This window comes from Salvelinus fontinalis, chromosome 4 (assembly GCF_029448725.1).
Source record: "Salvelinus fontinalis isolate EN_2023a chromosome 4, ASM2944872v1, whole genome shotgun sequence".
Taxonomy (NCBI): domain Eukaryota; kingdom Metazoa; phylum Chordata; class Actinopteri; order Salmoniformes; family Salmonidae; genus Salvelinus; species Salvelinus fontinalis.
In genome coordinates this window covers 65,881,295-65,891,768 of record NC_074668.1, presented here as the reverse complement: position 1 = coordinate 65,891,768, position 10,474 = coordinate 65,881,295, and positions in this window count along the sequence as shown.

Sequence of the window (10,474 nt, the reverse complement as noted above, 5' to 3'; positions counted from 1 at the left end):
CTAGCTAGCCGTTACACTACCCAGCCGACCAAGATTAGGGGAGTCCATGAGAATCACTCTCCGTCCTCCCTCAAGATAGGGAGATCCTGGGAAGTACTCTCAGTGCCCCCCCCCCCCCCCCCCCCCAGGTTGGCACCGAATCTTGCTCAGACAGTCTGTTGTTAAGATACTATAATAGACATTGTTACAGTTATATTGTTTTACCCTAATTCTGACTAAAACTACACACATCATTTATTATAATTGTATGATTCTAATGTATTTAATTGATGATTCTAATTAATTACATACAATTATATAGTTTCAGGGTGGAATATTCTAATCATTCATTTAAACATATAAATTCCATCCACAGATGCCACCTGATCAAATATGCTGACGACACTGCTTTGGCCAGTCTCCTTGAAGGGGATGAGACCTAGCACAGACCAGCTTTGAATGATTTTACTGTCTAGTGTGAGTCATCCCATCTAAAATACATTTAAAAAACAAAGGATATGGTGATTGACTTTCGAAGGAACACTACCATTTGACACCATCACTGATAAAAGATGAGCCCATCAAAATAGTGGAGTACAAATACCTTGGGGTAGTATTTGACAACAAGCTGTTCTGGGATCAGTGTACTGACGCTATTTTTTAGAAAGGCCAACAGAGACTGTATTTCCTACGGAAATTGCACTTTTTTAATATTGACCTAACCATCATGGTTCTCTTTTATGAATCATTATTTTAGAGCATTTTGTCCTACTGCTTGACCTGCTGGTTTGGGAATATCAAGGTTGCACAGACAAATAGGTTGGGCAAGATAGTCAGGACTTGCGGAAAAAGAAAAATCTGAATAGGTGCCTTTTGCAAATCATTGGAAAACATCCCCGATCTTTGTGATTGAATCAGTAACACTTCATTTCAAGGGGTCCTTATTACACTGTAATTACATGTGTAATTACACTGTAAAAAACAATAGTGTAATAACAACATGTAACTGGTAGTAATTGTGGTCTGTAATTACAAAAGTGTAACAATGAATGCTTGTTACCATGCTTGTTACAAATGGGCAGGTTTCAACTAAATTCACAAATTTTGTGTTATGATCCTTCTCAGCTTCATCTGCTTCAGCAACAACTGTCACAAAGGCTGTGACCCCTCGTGGATGCGCTGGGTGTCTGAGAGAGTGTGCTCAATAGGCTCTAATTACACTGAACAAAAATATAAACACCACCTGTAAAGTGCTGGTCCCATGTTTCATGAGCTGAAATAAAAATATTCCAGAAATGTTCTATACGCACAAAAAAAGTGTCTTTTTCTCAAATGTTGTGCACAAATTTGTTTACATCCCTGTTAGTGAGAATTTCTCCTTAGCCACGATAATCAATCTACCTGACAGGTGTGGCATATCAAGAAGCTGATTAAACAGCATGATAATTACACAGGCGCACCTTGTGTTGGGGACAATAAAAGGCCGCTTTAAAATGTGCAGTTTTGTCACACAACACAATGCCACAGATGTCTCAAGTTTTGAGGGAGCGTGTAATTGGCAAGTTGACTGCAGGAATGCCCACCTGAGCTGTTGCCAGAGAATGTTATGTTAATTTCTTTACCAAAAGCTGCCTCCAATGTCGTTTTAGAGAATTTGGCAGTACGTTCAACTGGTCTCACAACCGCAGACCACGTGTAACCACGCCAGCCCAGGACCTCCACATCCGGATTTTTCACCTGCGGGATCATCTGAGGGGGGAGGGGGGGTGCTGAGGAGTATTTCTGTCTGTAATAAAGCCCTTTTGTGGGAAAAAATAATTCTGATTGACTGGGCCTGGCTCCCCAGTGGGTGGGCCTGACTGCCAAGTGGGTGTGCCTATGCCCTCCAAGGCCCACCCATGGCTGAACCCCTGCCCAGTCATGTGAAATCCATAGATTAGGGCCTAATGAATTTATTTAAATTGACTGATTTCCTTATATGAACTGTAACTCAGTAAAATCTTTGAAATTGTTGCATGTTGTGTTTATATGTTTGTTCAGTATACTTACCCATGAATGTGCACTGTTGAAAATAAATCTCCACTCAATGTTATTGCTAGCACTTGCCACCAAAATAAAGTGTACCTTCTGGTTTAACTTGGTCATCCTAGATGAGGAAAAACACACTATTTCAAATGTAATGTTTGCCTAAGTACAATGTAATTAGTAGTTGTTACACAGGATTTAGCTAGTCAAATTAAGTGTATTGTGAGGGGTGTGTGCAGTGAAATGGCAAAGGCGTCGTCCGTGGATCTGTTGGGGCTCTATGCAAATTGTAGTGGGCCTAGGGGGTCGGATAAGGTGGAGGTGATATGATCCTTAACTAACCTCTCAATGCATTTCATGATGACAGAAGGGCTTTTTGGGGTACAGGAACAATGGTCGATATCTTGAAGCAAGTGGGGACAACAGACTTGGATAGGGAGAGATTGGATAGGGAGAGACCAGCCAGCTGGTCTACACATGCTCTGAGGACGCGGCTTGGGATGCCGCGGGGCTGTGGCACCCTGTTGCTGGCTTGAATCTGCAGAACATTGTCTCAGGGCTGCTTTTGTGCAGTAGCAACTCATTAACCCCAATGCTCCTCAGATGTGAGGGACGTGGTTCTGATTCCTAAATGTGTGTTCATAACCAATTGATAAGGTGCTAATTACTAGTTGTGAAGTTGTGAATACAATGATGTACACAGTCTAAAGCAAACCCATGCATATGCCAGATACTGTGTGTGACTGTGAGAGCCAAGTGTGGCATCTCTCTCCTCTCAATATCTCTGGTGCAGCTCGTGGCAACATCATTTCGCTACCCTGAAGAAGGCATGGTGCCGCTGAAACATTGCTGGTTTACCCAATAAATTACTTAGAGCTTGTATGTAGAGCGTGCTACTCTCTTTATTTCTTTTTTATAGCTGAGTCAACCTTTAACATTCCCTCAACACTCAAAAGGGGGTTAACCAATTCAAATTAAAAGGAGTCAAATAAGTAAATAAGATGTTAACCTAAACAGAGCACACATTAGGAGTAAATCAACATTTAAAGCACTTCTAAGTGAATCAATTCTAAATAAAGCACACATGAGGGAATAAAGAAAATGACTAAATTAGAGCTATAGGCCCACATGACAGTTAGGGCGACCAGGTTTGGCTGTCTCAGGGGTTGTTTGTCACAGTGCTTATTACTCCTGTAACGGTCCTGACCTGTTTTATGTTGTTTTTGTATGTGTTTATGGTCAGGGCGTGTGTTTTGGGTGGGCAGTCTATGTTTTCTGTTTCTATGTTGGTTTTGGGTTGCCTGGTATGGCTCTTAATTAGAGGCAGGTGGTTTGCGTTTTCCTCTAATTAAGAGTCATATTTAGGTAGGGTGTTCTCACTGTTTGTTTGTGGGTGATTGTCTTCCGTATCTGTGTTATGTTTGCACCATACGGGACTGTTTGGATGTTTGTTTCGTTTTGATGTAGTCTGTTCCTGTCCGTGAGTTTTACGTTTTAGTTAAGTAAGTTCATGTTCAGTTTTTCGTCTACGTCGTTTTCTTGTTTTGTATTTTGAAAGTGTTTTGTTTTCGTGTTGCCGTCGTTAATAATAAAGAGATGGCTTATTTCCCTAATGCTGCATTTTGGTCTACTGATCCTTCTCTCCTCTCCTCGTCCGAGGATGAGGAGAACGACAGCCCTTACAGAATCACCCACCAAACTAGGACCAAGCGGCAAGGGAGTGCTCAACAGAGCAACAAGGACTCCTGGACTTGGGAGGAGATCCTGGATGGTAGAGGACCTTGGGCTCAGCCAGGGGAATATCGCCGTCCCAAGGAGGAGTTGGAAGCAGCGAAGGCTGAGAGGCGCTGGTATGAGGAGGCAGCGCGGCGACGCGGTTGGGAGCCCGTGAGTCAGACCCAAAAATTTCTTGGGGGGGGGGGGGGGCACACGAGGAGTGTGGCAAAGCCGGGTAGGATACCCGAGCCAACTCCCCGTGCTTACCGTGGAGGTAGAAGGCGTCGTACTGGTAAGACACCGTGTTATGCGGTAAAGCGCACGGTGTCCCCAGTACGCGTGCTTAGCCCAGTGCGGGCTATTCCACCTTGCCGCACTGGGAGGGCTAAGTTGGGCATCGAGCTGGATGTCATGAAGCCGGCCCAACGCATCTGGCCACCAGTGCGTCTCCTCGGGCCGGCATACATGGCACCAGCCTTACGAGTGGTGTCCCCGGTTTGCCAGTATAGCCCAGTGCGGGCTATTCCACCTCGCCGCACTGGCAGGGCTACGGGCACCATTCAACCTGGTAAGGTTGGGCAGGCTCGGTGCTCAAGAGCACGTGTCCTCCTTCACGGTCCGGTAGACCCGGTGCCACCTCCATGTACCAGTCCTCCGGTGGCAGCCCCCCGTACCAGGCTGTCTCTCCGGGTTCTCTCTCCTGCTGTTTCCTCCTCTCCAGCGCAGCCAGTGCCTAGACCACGCACCAGGCTGTCTCTCCTTCTCCTCCCTACAGAGCCGTCCTGCCATGACCAGCCAGAGCCGTCCTGCCATGACCAGCCAGAGCCGTCCTGCCATGACCAACCAGATCCGTCCTGCCATGACCAGCCAGAGCCGTCCTGCCATGACCTGCCAGAGCCGTCCTGCCATGACCTGCCAGAGCCGTCCAGCCGGGACCTGCCAGAGCCGTCCAGCCGGGGCCTGCCAGAGCCGTCCAGCCGGGACCTGCCAGAGCCGTCCAGCCGGGGCCTGCCAGAGCCGTCCAGCCGGGGCCTGCCAGAGCCGTCCAGCCGGGGCCTGCCAGAGCCGTCCAGCCGGGGCCTGCCAGAGCCGTCCAGCCGGGGCCTGCCAGAGCCGTCCAGCCGGGGCCTGCCAGAGCCGTCCAGCCGGGACCTGCCAGAGCCGTCCAGCCGGGACCTGCCAGAGCCGTCCAGCCGGGACCTGCCAGAGCCGTCCAGCCGGGACCTGCCAGAGCCGTCCAGCCGGGGCCTGCCAGAGCCGTCCAGCCGGGACCTGCCAGAGCCGTCCAGCCGGGACCTGCCAGAGCCGTCCAGCCGGGACCTGCCAGAGCCGTCCAGCCGGGACCTGCCAGAGCCGTCCAGCCGGGACCTGCCAGAGTCCCTCAGCCAGGACCTGCCAGAGTCCCTCAGCCAGAGTCCCTCAGCCGGGACCTGCCAGAGTCCCTCAGCCGGGACCTGCCAGAGTCCCTCAGCCGGGACCTGCCAGAGTCCCTCAGCCGGGACCTGCCAGAGTCCCTCAGCCGGGACCTGCCAGAGTCCCTCAGCCGGGATCTGCCAGAGTATCTCAGCCGGGACCTGCCCCTTGTCCCGGTGCTGCGACCTTGTCCCGGTGCTGCCCCTTGTCCCGGTGCTGCCCCTTGTCCCGGTGCTGCCCCTTATCCCGGTGCTGCCCCTTGTCCCGGTGCTGCCCATTATCCCGGTGCTGCCCCTTATCCCGGTGCTGCCCCTTGTCCCGGTGCTGCCCCTTGTCCCGGTGCTGCCCCTTGTCCCGGTGCTGCCCCTTGTCCCGGTGCTGCCCCTTGTCCCGGTGCTACCCCTTGTCCCGGTGCTACCCCTTGTCCCGGTGCTACCCCTTGTCCCGGTGCTACCCCTTGTCCCGGTGCTACCCCTTGTCCCGGTGCTGCCCCTTGTCCCGGTGCTGCCCCTTCTCCCGGTGCTGGCCGTTCATTTAGGGGATGTTAGTTTTAGGGTGGTCATTGGGAGGGGAAGACAGAAGCGGGGAGTGACAATGGTGGTGTGGGGACAGCGTCCAGAGCCTGAGCCACCACCGTGGTCAACTGCCCACCCAGACCCTCCCCTGGACTTTGTGCTGGTGCGCCCGGCGTTCGCACCTTGAGGGGGGGGTTCTGTAACGGTCCTGACCTGTTTTATGTTGTTTTTGTATGTGTTTATGGTCAGGGCGTGTGTTTTGGGTGGGCAGTCTATGTTTTCTGTTTCTATGTTGGTTTTGGGTTGCCTGGTATGGCTCTTAATTAGAGGCAGGTGGTTTGCGTTTTCCTCTAATTAAGAGTCATATTTAGGTAGGGTGTTCTCACTGTTTGTTTGTGGGTGATTGTCTTCCGTATCTGTGTTATGTTTGCACCATACGGGACTGTTTGGATGTTCGTTTCGTTTTGATGTAGTCTGTTCCTGTCCGTGAGTTTTACGTGTTAGTTATGTAAGTTCATGTTCAGGTTTTTTCGTCTACGTCGTTTTCTTGTTTTGTTAGTTTTGAAAGTGTTTTGTTTTTCGTGTTGCCATCGTCGTTACAAATAAAGAGATGGCTTATTTCCCCAATGCTGCGTATTGGTCCACTGATCCTTCTCTCCTCTCCTCATCCGAGGATGAGGAGAACGACAGCCCTTACAACTCCCAATCTAGAGGTTACTTTATAATAATTTTAAGATTCAAATGTGTGAATTCTTTAAAATAATTAATGTGGTAACTAGCATCATAGTTAGCATTTTTGCTCAGTTAGGGATGGTTGTCACATTGAATTTGGCGTTCGTTGTCATTATCAACTCCATTATAACTATTTGGGGGGTTGGTTGTCACAATCTAACCCATGATAACTACATTATTCATGGACATTGCCATTGCCAGTATACAATAAATCCCAAGCTCCATTCTGGGCTTGTGCTATAAAAGGCTCCCTTCATTGCCTCTCTCTCTCACACACATATTTTTCCTGTCACACACCTACACACGCAAAAATGCATGTGCAAACACACGCATTCACACACAAATTTACTCAAAATGTTGTTCTCAATTAATAAAATGCTGAATTTTGTTTGGAATATTGTTCGATCAAAAAAAGGCTATTTCTAAGACTGCATGGGATAGGCTATTGCTTAAAATTGCACACCTAAGGCCTGATTCTGACCTGAGTTAATCAATGAATTGAATGTTATTTATTTGTATGCACTTTTCTCTCTATGCATATTCTGACCTTGAACTTAAACATGAAAATAGCATGCTATTCACCCCGCTTTTCTTTCAAGGTGGAGATCTAAGAAATTAAAGTGTGGCGGACCGGAGTGTCTACAGATAAGCCTAACCTTGACTTATTTCCCTTAAAATTCCACCACCTGTCACGGCAGCCTTCCCTCTCTTCACTAAAAGAGGGGGGGAAACAGGGATCGGACCAACACGCAGCATAGCCAGTGCTTAACATGCTTAATTACAATAAACGTGAACACTTAACAAATAACACAATAACAAACTGTGAAAAACCGAGACAGTCCTATCTGGTGCAGAACACAAACACAGAGACAGGAAAAAACCACCCACAATCCCCAACACAAAACAAGCCACCTATATATGATTCTCAATCAGGGACAACGATTGACAGCTGTCTCTGATTGAGAACCATATTAGGCTGGACACAGAAACAGACAAACTAGACACACAACATAGAATTCCCACCCAGCTCACGTCCTGACCAACACTAAACAAGCAAATCACATAAGAACTATGGTCAGGACGTGACAGTACCCCCCCCCCCCCCCCTCCCTGAGGTGCGGACTCCGAACGCACCTCTAGAACTCAAGGGGAGGGTCTGGGTTGGCATCTGTCCGCGGTGGCGGCTCCGGCGGTGGACGAGGACACCACTCCACCACTGTCTTTGTCCCCCTCCTTAGCGTCCTTTGAGTGGCAACCCTCGCCCCCGACCATGGTCCAGGAACCTTCACCAAGGCCCCTCCTAAATATAGACAACTCAGGACAGAGAGGTAGCTCAGGACAGAGGGGTAGCTCAGGACAGAGGGGTAGCTCAGGACAGAGAGGTAGCTCAGGACAGAGAGGTAGCTCAGGACAGAGAGGTAGCTCAGGACAGAGGGGCAACTCCGGACTGAAGGACAGCTCCGGACAGAGAGGCAGCTCTGGACTGAATGGTTGCTTCGGACTAGATGCAGCTCATGACTGGAGGGCAGCTCATGACTAGAGGGCAGCTCATGACTGAAGGGCAGCTCATGACTGAAGGGCAGCTCATGACTGAAGGGCGGCTCATGACTGAAGGGCGGCTCCTGACTGGAAGGCGGCTCCTGACTGGCTGGCGGCTCCTGACTCGCTGGCGGCTCTGGCAGCTCCTGACTGGCTGGCGGCTCTGGCAGCTCCTGACTGGCTGGCGGCTCTGGCAGCCCCTGACTGGCTGGCGGCTCAGGCAGCCCCTGACTGGCTGGCGGCTCTGGCAGCCCCTGACTGGCTGGCGGCTCTGGCAGCCCCTGACTGGCTGGCGGCTCTGGCAGCTCCTGACTGACGAACGGCTCTGGCAGCTCCTGACTGACGAACGGCTCTGGCAGCTCCTGACTGACGAACGGCTCTGACAGCTCGGGACAGACGGGCGGCTCTGATGGCTCGGGACAGACGGATGGCTCAGATGGCGCTGGGCAGACGGATGGCTCAGATGGCGCTGGGCAGACGGATGGCTCAGATGGCGCTGGGCAGACGGATGGCTCAGATGGCGCTGGGCAGACGGATGGCTCAGATGGCGCTGGGCAGACGGATGGCTCAGATGGCGCTGGGCAGACAGATGGCTCAGATGGCGCTGGGCAGACGGATGGCTCAGATGGCGCTGGGCAGACGGATGGCTCAGACGGCACTGGGCAGGCAGGCAGCTCAGACGGCGCTGGGCAGACGAGCAGTGCAGACGGCGTTGAGCAGACGAGCAGTGCAGGCGGGGTTGGGCAGACGGCCGAATCTGACCTGCTGAGGCGCACAGTAGGCCTGGTGCGTGGTGCCGGAACTGGTGGTACCGGATTGAGGGCACGCACCTCAGGGCGAGTGCGGGGAGAAGGAACAGTGCGTACAGGGCTCTGGAGACGCACAGGAGGCTTGGTGCGTGGTGTCGGACTGGAGACACGCACCTCAAGGCTAGTGTGGGGAACAGGAACAGGGCACACTGGACTCTCGAGGCGCACTATAGACCTGGTGCGTGGTACCGGAACTGGAGGTACTGGGCTGGAGACACGCACCATAGGGATAGTGCGTATAGGAGGAACATGCCTCTGGAGACGCACTGGAAGCCTGGTGCGTGGTGTAGGTACTGGTGGTACTGGGCTGGGACCACGCACCATAAGACGAGTGTGGGGTGCTGGAACTGGAGGTACTGGGCTGGGGCGGGAAGGTGGCGCCGGATATACCGGACCGTGAAGGCGTACTGGCTCCCTTGAGCACCGAGCCTGCCCAACCTTACCTGGTTGAATGCTCCCCGTAGCCCGTCCAGTGCGGGGAGGTGGAATAACCCGCACTGGGCTGTGTTGGCGAACCGGGGACACCATGCGTAAGGTTGGTGCCATGTACACCGGCCCGAGGAGACGTACTGGAGGCCAGATATGTAGAGCCGGCTTCATGGCACTTGGCTCAATGCTCAATCTAGCCCGGCCAGTGCGGGGAGGTGGAATAACATTTACATTTACATTTAAGTCATTTAGCAGACGCTCTTATCCAGAGCGACTTACAAATTGGTGCATTCACCTTATGATATCCAGTGGAACAACCACTTAACAATAGTGCATCTAACTCTTTTAAGGGGGGGGGGATTAGAAGGATTACTTTATCCTATCCTAGGTATTCCTTAAAGAGGTGGGGTTTCAGGTGTCTCCGGAAGGTGGTGATTGACTCCGCTGACCTGGCGTCGTGAGGGAGTTTGTTCCACCATTGGGGTGCCAGAGCAGCGAACAGTTTTGACTGGGCTGAGCAGGAACTGTACTTCCTCAGAGGTAGGGAGGCGAGCAGGCCAGAGGTGGATGAACGCAGTGCCCTTGTTTGGGTGTAGGGCCTGATCAGAGCCTGAAGGTACGGAGGTGCCGTTCCCCTCACAGCTCCGTAGGCAAGCACCATGGTCTTGTAGCGGATGCGAGCTTCAACTGGAAGCCAGTGGAGAGAGCGGAGGAGCGGGGTGACGTGAGAGAACTTGGGAAAGTTGAACACCAGACGGGCTGCGGCGTTCTGGATGAGTTGTAGGGGTTTAATGGCACAGGCAGGGAGCCCAGCCAACAGCGAGTTGCAGTAATCCAGACGGGAGATGACAAGTGCCTGGATTAGGACCTGCGCCGCTTCCTGCGTGAGGCAGGGTCGTACTCTGCGAATGTTGTAGAGCATGAACCTACAGGAACGGGTCACCGCCTTGATGTTAGTTGAGAACGACAGGGTGTTGTCCAGGATCACGCCAAGGTTCTTAGCACTCTGGGAGGAGGACACAATGGAGTTGTCAACCGTGATGGCGAGATCATGGAACGGGCAGTCCTTCCCCGGGAGGAAGAGCAGCTCCGTCTTGCCGAGGTTCAGCTTGAGGTGGTGATCCGTCATCCACACTGATATGTCTGCCAGACATGCAGAGATGCGATTCACCACCTGGTTATCAGAGGGGGGAAAGGAGAAGATTAATTGTGTGTCGTCTGCATAGCAATGATAGGAGAGACCATGTGAGGAAATGACAGAGCCAAGTGACTTGGTGTATAGCGAGAATAGGAGAGGGCCTAGAACAGAGCCCTGGG